Source organism: Rhinolophus ferrumequinum, chromosome 5 (genome assembly GCF_004115265.2).
Source record: "Rhinolophus ferrumequinum isolate MPI-CBG mRhiFer1 chromosome 5, mRhiFer1_v1.p, whole genome shotgun sequence".
Taxonomy (NCBI): Eukaryota; Metazoa; Chordata; class Mammalia; order Chiroptera; family Rhinolophidae; genus Rhinolophus; species Rhinolophus ferrumequinum.
The window spans coordinates 70,309,414-70,326,649 of record NC_046288.1 but is presented as its reverse complement, the minus strand read 5'-3'; positions in this window follow the sequence as shown (position 1 = coordinate 70,326,649).

The window sequence follows — 17,236 nt, the reverse complement described above, 5'->3', positions numbered from 1 at the left end:
AAGTACAGATCATAGTATGAACCTCACAGGATCACGTGAAGATCCCGTGGATGGGGTACATGAGGTACATGAGTGAAAAGTTCTGTCTGAATTCTAGAGTGATAAAAGCACCAATTCCTGAGCATGGACACTCCCCAGGATGCGTGATTCTGCTGTTTCTATTCCTAACACAACCTTGTGAGGTAGCTTCTACGATCCCGTTTTACCCACGAGGAATCTCAGAGTCCCAAGAATTAGACCTGTTGCCCCACCACAGAGCACCCTCCAGTTACGTATGGGAGTCCTCAAAGCAGGGCCACCGACAAGCCATTCTCCCAGCTGCGGTTCCCTCATGAGGTCTATGACATTATCTTCCACCATGGACCCCGCCGTGGACGTGCACTACCCTTGCAACCACTGTAATCCCATCATGAGAAAGCCACAGTCCGTGGAAAAAACACTGTCTCCATATATCCCCACAATGGCCAGTCCTTGGACACCAGTGTGCAGAGGCGGGAACCGAGTACCCAGATGGCTCCCTTTGGGTCAGAACCTCGGAAAGCCCGTGAAAACAGTTCCATCAGCAGCCCCAATCCCATCCAAAGGCCCACCCTGTTCCTCCATCTCCCTGCTCTCCTGCTGTACACCCCCACCCAATGCTTTTCTCCTCCCTAACTTCAAAGACAAAAGCCCCATGTCTGTAATTATATCAGTGGATGCACAGAGCTGGATGTGACTCCCTTGGGGTGGTGGGGAGGTCTGTGTCCCCCCTCTGCCAGCCAAATGTCTTATGACATTATTATTTTCATCAACATTCAGTAATGTGTTCCGATTAGGCAAGGATGAGGTTGCAGCACACGGTTAGGTCACTAAAAACCCGAGGTTCAACTGCCTCCGAGGTGTGGGGAGCCAGCAACATTGCTCTTACGGGAACCTTTTAGAGAGTTGTGCCCGGCTGGCATCTGATCCACCCACGTGTCCACTTGCTATTTTGGGGTTGTAACAGCTACTGAATCCATTAACTGGACTAAAAGTGAAAGCAATTGGAAGTACAAGTGCCTTGAAATGTTTAAGCACTATAATGATGATCTGGCCTAATTACTGTTGAAAGTAGGGTCAGAACGAAACTCTTGATGTCCGCCCCCTTCATAGCCCAATAAACGACAGGAGAAATGTCAGATTTAAGGATTAAAAAATATAATTTCTATGTTTTTAGAAAGACAATTTCTAAATCTTAGATTTGAAGTTCAGCGATCTTAGAAAAGCACTAACAGGTAATTCTAGCACCTAAGCGCCCTGGCTCAGAGCCTGCTCTGTAGTGATGTAATTCACTATCGTTCTGTCGCCACAAAGAGTGCCGAGTCCCTGGAGGGCAGGGCCCTGTCTGCCATGTTTGCTGCAAGCGTATCTCCAGGTTTCCCTGCACTGTCTTGTGCATTATAAGCGTTCGTTAAATGTTTCCTGCATAAAAGGAGAAAGAGATGGGAGTGTTGATGTAATTTAATGTCATTTTATCATTCTTATAGATGGGAGAAAATTTTGGAGTCTGAAATTCTATGGTTTTCCAGACTGGATGGAATCATCTCCCTTCTTTCACTTGTGATATGACTGTTTTGAGAACTCAGGTCTCTTGAAAGAAGTGCTCTTTCCAAACCATTAATAACAGCAGCAACAATGAAAGTAATAATACTAGCTAACATTTATTGACGTCTGTTTCCAGAGCTTTATACACGTTCACTCATACAATCCTCACATCAACCCCATGAAGTGGAATTACTATGATCCCTATTTTCCAGAGAGGTTGAGTAATTTTTCCAAGGCTACAAAAGAACAGGAACATGTTCTTGGGTGATGCTTTGGTTCATTTCAAAGCTAGCCACCGGGCACACCAGCCCCAGGGCCACCTGCTGCAGGTCAAGTTCAGCCGCAGCCTGTGCCCTGCCTAGGGCCACTCAGCAGGAGCCACAAAGCAATCTGTAGATGGCCACTGTCTGTCTGCGCCACGCTCGGCTGTGCCTTCAGAGGCCAAGCTGCAAACCAAGGCCGGCTGCTGCTAGTGCCGAGCTTAGGGCTGCTCAGCCAGAGGTACGGGACATGCTGTGGGGACAGAGCCCCAGAGAGCAGTTTCCAGGCTCTCGGCCTCACGTGGAAAGGTGCTGGCTGGGGTAGTAGATGGCCGTCAGCTGTGGCCCTTGAGCCATTGGCCACTAATATAACTGCCGCGGCTGCGTTAGGGAGGGGAGTCGAGTGACGTCGAGGAGAGAGTCGGTCGGTTGGCAGAAAAGCGGACAGCGCGTCGTGTGAATCCAGCCTCCAGTGAGACTATAGTGGTATGACTCCCCTACGTATGGCTCCGTGGGTGTTCCTTTTGGCCTGGCCACATCCTACATTCTTAGGTGGGGAGCGGGACCAGAGACCCCGCGGGCTGCCCCACACGACACATGCTCAAGCCAGATGCTGCTTGTCTGGGTTCTGCAAACCTTTGAGAGACCCTAGGAAAGTCTGCAGCATGAGCCAAGACAGGCGGTTTCTACAAAAAAGCCACTGGAAAACGCTTAGGTGTGCCCAGAAGTAGGGGGGGCGGGGTCTCGAATCACCAGGGCGTGGTGAATGCTGGGAAGGGGGAGGGCTCAACAATGAAATAATGGCTTCCAGCGGCTCCTCCGTCCACGAGAAAGCTGCCCCTCCAGCCCTCGTTCTAAAGCCAGACAATTCAGTTCCCTGCCCCACACCACATATCCCTACTGTCGCCTCGCCAGCTGCTGCCTCAGCGCTGGTGCTCGGAGCCAGTGATTCTGTCGGTAAGTCCGTGTGTGGTCCCTTTGGGAGGAACACCTGGGCCTCCAGCTGACCTCCATCTCAGCCACAATCTCCACTTTCTTCACAACCAGAAATTATGGGGAATTCTCTCCCTGGCCCTGGAACCGTGGGCTGGGGAGGCTGGTGTGGCACTGGGGCCCCTTGTTCTTCCAGGGAGGCCTCCACCGCTGAGAGCTCCGTCTCAATTTTTAATTGTCGCATGAAGGTCAGCCTGCCCCTCCTACCAGTCTTGAGGTGGCTTCTTCTGTTGTAGGGCTTGGGTGCAAGATTTCAGGCCAGATTGTCTCAGTGATGGTTGTTTTGTAGTTTAGTTGTAATTTTGTTGTGGTCGTGAGAGAAGGTAAGCACAGTGTTTACCTACTGCACCATCCTGACCAGAACTCTTTTTTTTATCTTGCATTTTGATTACTAGTGATGTTGAGCATCTTTTTGTATTTTATTGATCATTTGTGTTTTTCTTTTGTGAATTTCTTTTTGTTCCTTTTTTATCCATTTCTTTTTGTCATTGGCTTATGAGCTCTCTATTATAGTCTGGTACCAAACATTTATTAAATATGTTAAAAATATTCTCTCTCAATCTATCTCTTGTGCTTGTAATTTACACACCTGGATTGGAATCCTGGCACTAACGTTGACCTTCTGGATGACTTGAATAAATACTTACCCCTCTGAGCTTAAGAGTCCTCGTCTGCAAAATAAAAGTAGCATTTACCTTTAGGGTTACTGATAGAATTAAATGAGATAATGACTATAAAATGCTTGGCCCAATGCCTGGCATATATAAGGTCTCAAAAAGGAATTATTATTATTCATTTTAATCTTTAAAATATTCTTCCATGAATGAGCCAAAATAAAGTCTACCTTCAACTTTCACCCATTGGTTATAGATCTATTTTCTACAGGAAAACAAAAAATGAGTCTGAAAGATCTTTTAGGATGAATAGTAGAAAAAACATCACATCTGATTTTAGTTTATAACTTCTACAAGAGGTCTGTTTTATTTTCATTTGTAGCCAGTGTTGTAGAAATCAAATTGTTAGCACAGCAGGGGAAAGCCTGAATAGAAGTAAAATTCAGTTTCCATTGAAAAAACTTTTAAAGCAAATTTATAAAAACATTTTTCATAACAGCCTTGGAAGATGCAGAGACATCCTGTCTTCTTCTTTCCCCTATAACCTTATCGTGTTTCCCCAAAAATAAGACCTAGCCAGACAGTCAGCTCTAATGCATCTTTTGGAGCAAAAATTAATATAAGACCCGGTTTTATTTTACTATAAGACCCCATCTTATATAAAATAACATACCATACCATAATATAATATAATACCAAGTCTTATATTAATTTTTGCTCCAAAAGATGCATTAGAGCTGGTTGTCCGGCTAGGTCTTATTTTTGGAGAAACAGGGTACCTACAAAATCATTGTTCTTAAAACCACCCATTTGTTCTGAGAGACCAAACAGCTCCTTCTAAATCTGAATGATCATAAGACTTTATGACCATGCTCTGTAGGTCACAGACCTTCTTATGAATTTGATTCCTCCAACAAGCCTCTAATATAATCGAGACAGGAAGACCTATTTTCTCCAAACTTCCAAATGAGGAAACAGAGGCTCTGAAGGCCAAGCTATCTATGACCTTCCCAGTTGGCCTTGGGGTTCCCTCCTAGGCACTTCTATACCACCATGTACATAACTCTATCAAATCATGTCCATGTCTTGTTTATACGTCTTGGTCTTCTCCACTAGACAAGTTCCTCAGGAGTACAAACTCTGCCTTCTGTCTGTACCCTGTATACCTGCCCAGCATGAATGCATGGAGCGATGGGTGGATGGATGGATGGATGGGTGAATAAGTGGATGGATGTCATACCTGCCAGGAAGCGGTACCCAGATCTCTACAAGCCATATCAAGCACTCCTTTTTTAGATGTATTAAAAACATTTTTAAGTATGTTAAATGACCAGACGGTACAATTGACTTTTTGGGATGTGTATATAGAGTTCTATGAATTTTAGGACATGTATAGACTTGTGTATTCATTGCCTTAATCAAGTGACAGAACTGTTCCATCATCACCAAAAAACAACTCCCTTATGTTGCCCTTTATAGTCATACCCTCCCCCGCTCCCAACTCCTGGCTGCCAATAGTCTGTTCTTTACTATCAGTTTGTCTTTCAAGAATGTCATACAAGTGGAATCATGCAGTATGAAGTTTTTGAGTCTGATTTCTTTCACTCAGTATAATGCATTTGAGGTCCATTCAAGTTGTGTGTATCCATAGTTCTTTTCTTTTATATTGCTGAGCAGTATTCCTTTGTGTGGCTACACCACAGAGCATTTATCCACTCACCTATAGAAGACAATGTAGGTTGTTTGCAGTTTGGGGCAATTATGAGCAAAGCTACTATGAACACTCGTGTACAAGTTGTTATGTGAACCTAAGCTTTAATTTCTCTAGGGCAAATTCCCAGGAATGATATGCCTACGTCTTATGTTAAGTATATGTTTTAACGTTTTAAGGAATTACCAAACTGTGTTTCAGAATGGTTTTATCAAGCATTCTCACCTTCACTCCATGAAACCTTTAAAAAAAACTCGTTCCTTTTTTCCTCTCTTGGGATAGGACCCCATTCCCAGGCTTCTATCCCTCTAACTTCTCCTCCTTGTACCCTTTAGAAAACCAGGTGCCTCCCTGGACTCCAGGTCCCAGGAGACATTCATCTGTCGGGTGTGCATTAAGGGGCGTTAGAAGGTGCACCCCCTCCAAGCATCTCCGTCCTGGCTTTCGAATGCCTTCCCTCCTACAGCACCAGATCCTATCTTTCATCCTTGTTAAAAAGCAGCTGGTCAGGATTGGGACCACGTTGGGCTCGTATCAGTCGTATTCTCCTTAGTACGAACCACAGGGCTTTCCCAAATATAGAGTTGGCTCTGGAAAAGGAGCAGCCAGGAGGGGTTGGGCCTGCAGAGGGATTTGGCGGAAGGCAGAGGGTACCCATCCCTGTTTGTCTACCCCCAGGCAGCTTTACTCACTTACACTCTGACTCTTGGTCGTCGGCCAGAGTGACCCACTCCCCAGTCCTTCTTATTCCTGTGCACTGCGATCAGTTCTCCCTTTTCGCTTTGCCACCATGAACACAGTACCGCTGGTTCCTTTCACCCCCACCTTTCGTGCTGTTGTGATTAACACAGAGAACAAATCTAAAAGAGATGCTCCTAGATTGATTATAAAGCCCCAGATACAATGGCATCTCATATCCTGGCTTCTTTCTTTGGGTCTAATTATGTGCCCCCTCCTAATTTGACACCAAGATGGGGGTGGGGCCGGGGAATCCTGTTATAACACAGGCTGTAAGATGGAAGATGGTCCTGCCCCCAAAACTTTACAAGAGGTACCACTGCCTCTTGAAATAATCTATGTATAATCTTTCAAGCCTCATGCTCTTTATGTTATCTGTGATTTTAAACACAGCCCTGGCAATGAAGTATGATGGTGTCAGACCTCATAGCCACACATCATGATGTTATTGGAGTGGCTTCATTCTTGACAAACTTCACAAACACAGGGGATGGAAAGAAGAGGCTCTTTGTGTCTTTCTCTCTTTGTGAAATCTCGACATGATGCAGACCCACATTCTTCTAGTGGGCCTTGGCCCCCCTTCTCCGGGTGGTGCAATCTGTCCATGAAGCGCATGATAGCATTGGTCTCTGTGACGCTGAGGGCCACCTGGGCTGGGCCTACGGGCCCTTGCCCCCTGGAGGTGGTGTTTTAGGTAGAGTCGCATGTCTCTATTCGCTGATCCTCCTGCCCTGCCGGCGACTGGGGTGTCCTTGTTTCAGGAAGCCAGCTGTTCTTAGGCTTCGCGGTGCAGTGATTCCTCCAGTCTGTGGCCCCTGCTACACTGGCTGGGCAACGCGCACACCAGAAGCTCTTTGTCCCCGAGCTGGGCCTCACGACCTTGCCCCTGGGGCTTATAGACTAGGGAGCAGAGAGGAGGGACAAGCAGGGTGTGGGATGAGGGTGTTTGTTTTTAGGGATGCTAGGTCTGATGGCGGGCACAACACTAAAATCCCACGATGGGAAAGTGGGGAGAAAGGGCATGGTTGCTACAGAATCGGCTACATGCTCTTAATCCCCAGTGTCTCTGAATGACCGTGATGGTGAGGACCAAGGAAATGGCCCTTGGTCCTCTCTCTGCTGGGTCTTTCCTGCTTCAGTGAAGCTAACTGCTTACTGGGGGAAAGGTGACACTAAAGTGTGTTCTCTAAACTATAAGCTAAAGTACATATCAGCAGAGGGCAGATAGTAAAGAGTTTTGGCTTTGCGGGTCATGTATTCTCTGTCCCAACTATTCATCTCTTCCTGGAGCATGAAGGAAGCCAAGACATTATGTAAAGGAATGGGCATAGTTGTATTCCAATAAAACTTTATTGACAAAAACAGACAATTGCCTGGATTTGGCCCATGAGTGGACCAAGTTTGCTCACGCCTCCTGTAGGGGATGGCCGACAAGCCAGAGAAAGATTCCAGCTCCCTATTATACCAGCTCTGAATTACTTATATTTAGTCTGTTAGGTGAGAGAGAAATACCTATCTTGTTTAGGAAGCTGTATCATGGGGTTTCTTTGTCACAGCGGCCTATCCTGTCCTTGTTTGGCTCATGTCCTTACTTCACTTAAAACTTGTGTTTGAATGCCACCTTCTCAGAGAGGCCTTCCCTGATCACCTCATCCGAAATAATACCTCCCATCGTCTCTAGTCCCTTGACCTGCTGAATTTTTAAATTGGACCTATTACATACAACATCAAATATTTTAAATAATTTTTTAACTCTTATCTCCCAGTAAGTTCAAGGAAATTTTTCATCTTAATTTTGTATTTCCCCGCCTGGAACAGGGGTAGCACATAGTAGGTACTCAGTGAATATATGGTGAGTGAAAGATTGAAAAATGAACAACCTTAAAGGATCTGGAAAGTTCAAAATTTGAGAGACTAAAACTGGGGTCTAAACTTTTAAAGTCTATCCCCCCATCAGCCAAACGTTTTTGTGCATGTACTCCCAACTCTAGGTCTATTCCTTTATTTATAAATTATCTAGAAGTTTTTAAAGGATAAGATGAAAAAAAGGAAATAGAGCTTCTTAGCTATCAGTGAATTGTCTCATGCATGCACTTTGGAGTCCACTGAGTAAGAGGAGGCCGTAAGAGAAGACAAGGCCTAGATCAGAGCTGACGTTGGGGATGGGTGGGAAATCTGAGTACAGTGCAAATCCAGCCCTCATTTATTGGATCACCAAAAGATCTTTGAGGGCATTGTCTTTCTCAAATCCTTGCTGATGCTGCCCCTCAGCTGGGTGAATGGTTCAAGAAGCCAACTCTTTTTAACAACCAGTGTACAGTCTAGGGGATGTCCCCGGCCATGAAACAACAAACTCATATCGCAGGTTTTCAGAACAACTGAAAAATTTGGTACTTGACTGTTGTGAAGGAGCTTGGGATGGGGGTGGTCTCTTCTTTCCTCTAATTTCCAACTTGTCTAGAGTACACCTGTGCTTCTTTTATTTTAAGTAGACTAGCTCTCATTCATTTCTTAAACTCAGTCCACATGCCAGGCACTGTGCTAAGCTAATTCAAGGGGGCGAATTTAAAAACAAGGTTCTCAAAACCTCGGAAGCACCACCTCCCTTTCAAATGAGAAAAAAAATAAAGCGGGAGGAAAGCACAGATAGGAAATGCTCCTTGCTGCTACAGAGCATAGAGGGCATTTTATAGGGCATTTAATATTCTAGAGCCTAACCTTGGTGTTGTTAGCGCTGCAGGAGGGGTGAGCAGCTGTCCCTTGAATATTTACCTTGCTATCCCCTTAACCTCCTCCGGCTCCTGTCTTATTGGCAGTTTGCCTCTCTTGCAGGACTACTCAGACCATCCTCGCCTGCTCTTGCTTCTCTGCCTGCGTAGAAAGGGGCTTTATTTGTGATTGACATTTTCCACGCTGTGTCTGTGCTCTGTATGTCTTTCATCTTTGTTTTATTAAAACTGGATGTGCTAACACTGGGTGTTTTCATCTTTATTAATATATTTTAAAACAGCTTGTAATTATGCCTTCTTCCCAGGACTCAGGTGTGAGTCCATGGGGGCTGAATCAGAAGGCAGACTGTGGAAGTGACTAGGAGATTCCATGCTGGGCTCCGACCCTCCCTCCGGTGGTAATCCTGCAGAGCTGGGATCACATCTGCGCACTTGATTCTAGCCTGGGCTGAGAGTTTTCCCAGGAGGATCCTCTGTTCCTATTGCAAATAGGGTCTTGATGTGATTCTCCCCACTACTCTTCCCCACGCATCTGGATTCTAGAGTGAACGCCCATGGGAGTCTCCACAAATACATTTGCACACACAAATTGTACACAGTTTGGTTGAAATAGCATGGGCTTTGCAGCAAGATCTGGCATTGAAAGTGAGTTCATCATGTGCTAGTGTGTGACCTTGGCCAAGTTACTCAATCTTTCTGAGCCTTGAGTTCCTTATCTTCATGTGACAGAGAAAGAAAGCTATTAGATTATGAATATTTGCACTTGTCTACACCCACACACACACGCACGCACGCGCGCACACACACACTCATTATATGATACAATATACCTGAAATGAGCAAGGATTCTTTGCCTGCTTAATCAGTTATTGAGATTTGGATGGGTTTGATTAGGGTGAGAGGTGAAAAGGAGAATTAAAAAAAGCTAGAGAGGCCAGATTATATTACTTAAGAAAAATATGAAGGGGCAATGGTGAGTCAGAAAGGAGCGAATAGAAGCCCTTTTCATGGCTAAATACAAGGACATGAGGGCTTTGGAGATGGGCCTTAGAAGATGTGTCATTTTGGATCTTACAGGAAGCAGACGTCAAGATAGAATTAGAAATACAGAGACTTATTGGGAGACATGCCCATAGGATAAAGGAGAGAGGAAGCAAGAGGGAAGTTTGACATCTGTGAAGAAAGCCTGGGAAGGAAGGAGAATTGAATAAGAAGAGCTTCAGTTTGCAGTGCAGCCCTGAGGAAGTCTCAGCCAAGCCAATGGGGAGCCCAGATGAAAGACAGCCTATTAGAGGAGTCCCCTGCTAGGGAGGAAGGGCTGGGCTCTAGTACCCTCTCCATCCTCATTGGCTGGGAGCAGCCCAGGGAGAGAGCGTCCTTGCTCTAGATGCTATGATGGACCTCAAAGGTACAGCAGCTTGAGGCTGTCAGCTACTACACTTCTCACAGCAGCTTCTCTCCTGAAGGGAGATGAGAGAGGCGAGCTCGCGTGCCGGCCACAATGAATGGTGTAAAGAGAGCTCTACCCTCTGCACCATTATGGATGCCCAGTGGATGTGTTAGTGTTCTATTCCTTCTATAACAATTACTGCACACAGTAGCTTAAAACAACACAATTTTTTATCTCACAGTTCTGGAGGTGAGAAGTCCGACAAGAGTCTGTCAGCTAACGGCAAATATCACAGGGCTGTGTTTCTTTCTGGAAGCTCTAGGAGAGAATCTCTTTTTTTGTCTTTCCCAGGTTCTAGAGGCTCGTGGCTCTGTTCCTCCATCTTTGAAGCCGTGAGATGGAATTCTTAAATCCCATCGCTCTGACCTTCCTTCTGTAGTGACATCTCCCTCCATCTCTCCTCTCTTCGGCCTCCCTCTTCCACTTTTAAGAACCCTTATGATTACATTGGGCCCACCTGGATAATTCAGGTTACTCCTCTATTGTAAGGTCCTTAACTAAGTCACATGTGCAAAGTTCTGTTTGCTGTGTAAGTAAAGTAGCATATTCACAGGTTCCAGGCATTAGGATGTGGCCGTCTTTGGGGAGCCATCATTCTGCCTATCGTAGTGGCTGTGAGTTTTCAGTTCTGATTCTGTGTCTCGTCAGAAACACATTCGAGGGTGCCAGCTATTGACAGAAAGGAAAGCAGTGTGGGTGTGTGGCAAAGAGGTGAACTCCAAAGTTGGATTTTTATCAAGAATTACACAGGAAGTTAATGGTGAGAAAATCTTATAAACCATAACCTAAAGATGTTTTGTTCTGGCAAAAATGGGAAGGGGATGATCAATTTGAGCACAGAGGTAGCTATAATGAAATTCCTTCTGGGAACAAAGCCATAGATATAACAAGTTTGGGTGATGTTTTCATCTGAAGTTCGTTCTTTTGTTGTTTGTTTTTGTCCAACAGCCCTTTCCCACAAGAACACATACTATCACCCACTGATCAGAGTTTCAAAAGAAACACATTTATAATAAAGTATAAAATTGCCTATGTAAAAAGGAAAATCTTGAATTGTAGTGAGTTTGAAAAGGATTTAATTACTTTGCTTCAGAGCCACAATTTCACTCTATGAGGAAATTCGTTGAGAGTGAGGATTATGGGATGGCCTTCATCAACATCACAGAATTCATAACGGATACAAACATCTGTGAATATAACAAATGTAGGAAGATCTTTAGTCGTGGCTCTGGTCTTACCCAACCTCAAGGAATATATGCCGGAGAGAAGATGCTGCGGATATAACAAATGTGAAAGGCATTTTTAGTCCATGCTTATGTTTACTCTCTGTTGGAGAATTCATATTGTGGATAATACCTATGAATGTAATGGGTGTAGAAGTACTGTTAGCAAATGCTCAGACCTTACTAGGCATCAAAGAATGAATAATAAACATGAAACCTACGAATAGAATGACTGTGAGAAGGCAAGGCCTTCAGCCACGAGTCTAGCCTCGCCTAAAGTGAGAGGATTCATATCGGAGAAAGTCTCTATGAATGTAATGATCATAGGGAGTCCTTCAGGAAGAGCTCGAACAGCTATCAACATTGCAAACTTGACACTGGAGAAAAAGCCTGGGCGAGTAATGCAGAGACATTTTTAATGGACATTGGCCATTCATACACTGAATAAACCCTGTGAGTAAAGCATGTGGGAATACCTTTAGCCAGCATACTCCTTACTCATCTCGGAGAATTCATACTGGGGAATGAAAGTGGAATTTATCTTAGTTATACATTTCATTGACTTAGCATCAGAAAATTCACAGCAGTGGGAAATGTCTTTTGTCATAGTTCAAATTTATTGGCAAGCAGAGAATTCATTCTGACGGGAAATCTAAATCATGGAGTAAACAAGTAATTTGAACACACAGGTAGCAAAACATGAGAAATGTGAAGGCATCTATTTGCCTATGTAAATACATGGTTTTCATTACCATTTTACAGAAAATATTGCTAAGTAAAGCCAAACAGTGAAGGATGTTGAAACCTTTCGCCTTGGAGTCGAGATCAATTGAGGCCATGGTTGAAAACAGGCCTCAGTTCCTACAGCATCAAGTGGAGAGGCAACTGCTTTATTATAAGGAAAGCTTCCCACGTTTGTTTTTAAAGGGTTTGTCTTTTAATAATGTGTAGGACAGGAATCACAAATGGGTTCATGTTTTAATGCATAAAGTTATGATTCTATTCTACATGGCTCTGAGCAGATCGCTGACAAATGAATCACCAGAATTAAAAACGCATCCAGAATTAAAAATTTCCAGATGAGAGACGTCCTGGTGCACAGTGAGGAGACACCCTTTTCTGATGATGAGAGTGAAAAGGAATATGTAGCATGTGACTGGACTCACCTGGTGATTTCAGAGTAGATAGTAGAGTTACGGTGGTGATGAGAATTGACCATGGGGAAAAAAAAATAAGGACAAGGGTCAAGATGGAGATTGCGGAAGCTAAGGGAAATGTTTCCTGCAGTGTCAGAAACCACGCAGAGAAGCAAGTATGACCAAACACAAATGGGAATGAACAGCCAAGGACCTCGGGGAAGACTGTAGTGGGATTTGTAGTTAACCCACAATCAACATAAGAATTTAAAAGACAAGGGATTATGGCATTGTTTCATTTGAAACTAATATGTTGTATAAAATAAGACAAAATTTTGTAAAAAAGGAAAAAAGATATCGGATTACCACAAGGAGAAAAGATTGGAGAGTGGAGAGAAGTATAGGGAAATTAGGTGGCTAGGAAAGTTTGGCGTTGTGGAGAGAAGAGATGAGGCGAGCAGCTCCTGGGTGAGTGGAGTTTTGAGTTTTAAAAAGGGGTCTCGCAGTGGTTGTGCAAAGTATTTCCTTCTTTATCATCATGTATTTCTCTATCGTGCTCTCACCTCAATACAACCTTCAGTAAAGATTTCTGTTGCTTTCAGTGCCATCAGATCAGAATTGTGTTTCTTTTAAGGTGGTCATGTTGTATTTGGATTATGTGTAAAATGGAGATTAACGTCTACCTTTTAATATTTTAAGAAATACATAAAGCAATACATGTGGAAGCTTGATATACACCATACTGAGCACCTAATATGTACCTGTCACTCTTCCATATGGTAGGAACAAAGCGATAAACAGGACAGGTATTGTCCTAGCCCTATGGATATTAACAAGTAGTCACTTTTCTTCTTTTTCTTGATCTCAGGGGACATTTCAGATTAGGAGATAATGCAACCAAAAGGAAATTTTTTATTTCATTGCAATCTTGATTTCACACCTGCAGAGATGAGCAAGCTCCCTTGATTGATTAGTTGCGATAATAGTCTTAGTTAATATTTGTTCTTTGCACTTTAGAAATTTTCCTGTGTTAATGCATTGAGTGCTTACATCAGATGTATCAAACAAGTATCTGTGTTAGCCCCATTCTAAAGATAAGGAAAATGGAACACAGAGGTCTTAGAAGCACTTGACGGGGTTTTGGAAGAGGTGAGACTTAAACCAGATGTTGGCTTTCAAAGTTGCTACTCTTTGGAGACACCATTCTCCCACTGGCGTGAAAAAGCCTATTCCCTCTGGAGAAATAAGCATTATCTAATGACCCTGCCCACACAGCTCTTACCAAGTTAAATGTTGGACAAATGTTTGCTTTTCATAAAACAAACCTTAAAGCCTTTATCTTTCCAAATGTGTGTAGTGCCGACCCAAGGCCGTCCAGGGAGCCAGGGAACAGAGGCAGGCCGAGTAAGCCTTTATTTACAGTTTGAGAGAAAAGCTCAGCATTTTTCTTGTCTACAGAAGAACGCTCACATCTGTCTTTGGAGCTCCTTGTGGGTTACCACTGCTGTTTGCTACTGCCGTACCCAACCGCTGGCAGCAAAGCCCGAGCGTCCCCTGGCCCCTCAGCACGCTGATTTCCCTTGCTCCCAATTCCAGACAGAGCTTTCCTCTGCCAACGTCAGCAGTTATTCTTCAACAAATTGCCATGTTGTTCCTTCATTTTTTAATTTGTGGCCTGGGTTATTTTTTTCTGCCGTCATCTTCCTTTCTGTTGTGAATGGCGTACGTTTTTATTAATTCGTTTCTACATTTTTTTCCTTTGCGCACATTTAATTTGCTTCTTTCTATTACTCAAGGTCACTCGTGATATGAATACCCTATATTTGAAGAGTGCTGTTTGAATTACAAGTGCTATTGTTTAATTCTCTTGATATTTTTGTGAGATAGGTATTTTGTATAGGTATCCATACAAACCATCCGTTTGTATAGGAGTCCATTATACAAACGAGAGAACTGAGACTCAGGTATTTTTGGTGATTTCTACAATGTGATTGTAGTGAACCTTTATGGTTTACCTCACATCCATTCCCCTTTTCTAATACCACCCCAGTTTTTATTGGAGGAAACGTCACCCATCTTCGGGCATGAGGTCCTTGTGAAGCCTAGTGCCCCAGTAGTTCCTACAGGGCTATCGGAGTAACACACCACACAAGCATCATTGAAAATTGGTCAGTGACCTCCTCAGCTATATAGATTTGAGAGTGGAGAGAAGAGAGGTGTAGGGAACGTCAGGTGGCTATAAGTGACTTGAAGTGACTTGAAGAAGAGCCTTTTTTTTTAATTGGACATGAAGTTTGAGGAGAGGCCACAAGAGAAAAGAGGTAACTGAAAATGGAGGTGACATAGAAGAATGAGGAGCTGAAGATCGTCAGCTTCTTTATAACCTGGATCTAGCTGGAAGTTTTGGTAGAGAATGAACTGACTCAAGCCAGGTGAGCGGGGTTTCTGTGGGCAGATCCCAATCATACCCCACGTGCTTAAAAGTGGCACAGCGGATGTGACCCAAATCGCCTGATTCCATGACTAGTGTGTTTGCTTCTGCTCAGAGCCACCTTCAAAGGGCAAGTGGTCCCACCCATCTGAGTGTGACTGGAAAGCCTAAGAGGCCACTTTATTATGATGTCACCCCTTCCCCTACCCCCCAGAACTTTATGTTTATCCCAACAGCTGCATTTCTACTTGTTTAAGGATCATCTCTAGTATCTTTCAAGTGACAAGAACAAAGTTAAAAATGCCTGTAAACCTAAGGTCATCCTTTTTTCATTTTGAATAGAAGAGTGACCTTTTCTCATTTTATGAGAGCTTCCTTTATCCTGTTGAAGAACTAAAAAATAATAGTTAATGGCTTTGCAGTAATAACTTCCCATTCCCTGAGTTCTTTAGAATAAATGCCATCAAGCTTTGTTGATTGGAGTATTTTCAGCTTCTAAATAAACTCAGCCATTCTTTCTATTTGCGGAGAGAGAGATCAAAGAGAAAGCAGTAAAACCTGCTGACCATAGTGATGATATTTTCTACTTTTCATGCATTTTGTTTTTCTCTTATTTTTATTACAAAATTAACACATCCTGCAAAAATGTCAAAGAACATACAGTTGAAAACATACTCCCACCCTCCATTAGCCCACACTTCCCAGTCCAATGCTCCAGTTCAATTACTGTTAGCGAGTTACATTTGAATCTTTCCTGACAATTTTTTATGCATTTCAAACATTCTTTGAAAAAATAAAAACTACATATATGTATAAAAAATTTTCTTTTCCCCATTCTCAATTTTCATTCCCTTCGGGTAGCAACTGGGACAATTTTTATACTGTTCTGCAATATTTGTTTTTACTTTATATGTAATGGACACTTTCCAGATCAACATACATCTATTCTATTCTTTCCAAAGCCTGCATAATAGTTCTTGTTTATTTATACCTAATGCATTTAACCAGTCTCCAACTGATGAGCACTTAAATTGCATCTATTTTCTGTGGTTATAGGCAATAAAGCAATAATATCCTCATACACATATCTTTACACACTGGCACAAGTATTTCTGAAGGTTCAATTTCTAAAAGTAGAATTTCTGAGTCATAGATTAAACACATGTATATTTTTTGATATCACTAAATAATGCTCAAAAAAAGCTTTATGAGTTCATACTGCCATGAGAATATCTGAAAGTGCCTGTATCTCAACATGCTTACCAACACCGGAGGTAATCAATATTTTATATTTGTGCCAGAAAACAGGTGGAAAATGGAATCTTGTCACTATTTTAAATCCACTTCTTTTATTTGTAGTATGAGTTTGCTTCTTTTTAATAATTACTAACCATTAATAGATCTTCAGTGAATGTCCTTAATACTGTAAATTATTTGGTCATATTTCTGTTGAGTTGCTTGACTTTTTCTTATTGATTTTGTAGGAACTCCTTATATTGTGATCTATGTTAATTCATTTTACTCTAATTTGCCAAATAGATTTCCCCCAATTTTATGTAGTCAAATTTGTCAGGTTTTTTTTACGATATAGTGGTCTCCTTGGTTTCATTTCATCATTAGGAAAATCTACCTCAATCAATAACTGATTTTTCTCCTATAAGCTTTTTAGTCTATTTTTATTTTATATGGTGTGAAGTAGGAATTTGATTTTAATTTCATAAACTGGTCACCAATTATTCCAACACACTCTACTGAATAGCAGTTCATCCTTTTTCTTCTGATTTTGAAATGCCACCTTTATCATATTTCCTAAACCTGTCTTTATTTGATTTCTGTATTTGCTGTTCTATTCCAGCAATAATATATTTGTGTATTCTGAACCAGCATGGCAGTATATCTATGCCCTAAGTTATCCATTATGTTTACTATATAGCTAAAAGCACAGGCTCTGAAATCAGGCTGCCTGGCTTCAAATTCCAGCCATACCACTTACTAGCTGTGTGACTTAGGGCAAGTTACTCAATCTTTCTTGAATTCACTTTTCTCACCAACTGTTCTATACAGTGACATAGAAAAATTCTGTTCATCACCCAAATTTTTATTTGCTAGTCCCAAACAGCTAAATAACAAAATTCTCCAATTGCCATTAGGATGTTTGCTTGGCACAAGTATGGAGAGGGTTAGACATTTCCACAGTTGGCTTTATTGAAGGAAAAAAATTAGAGTGGTGACTAAGAATGTAAAAATCGCATTACTTTAAATGATATGAATAGCAGTCAAGGCAAGAACACAATTATCTGTAGGTGAAATTAGAAAGCAGAGATTCACTGTCACAGTCCAGAACAAGGTTTGTGGTCGTCTGCTTTCCTTCCTTTTTCCAGACAATTT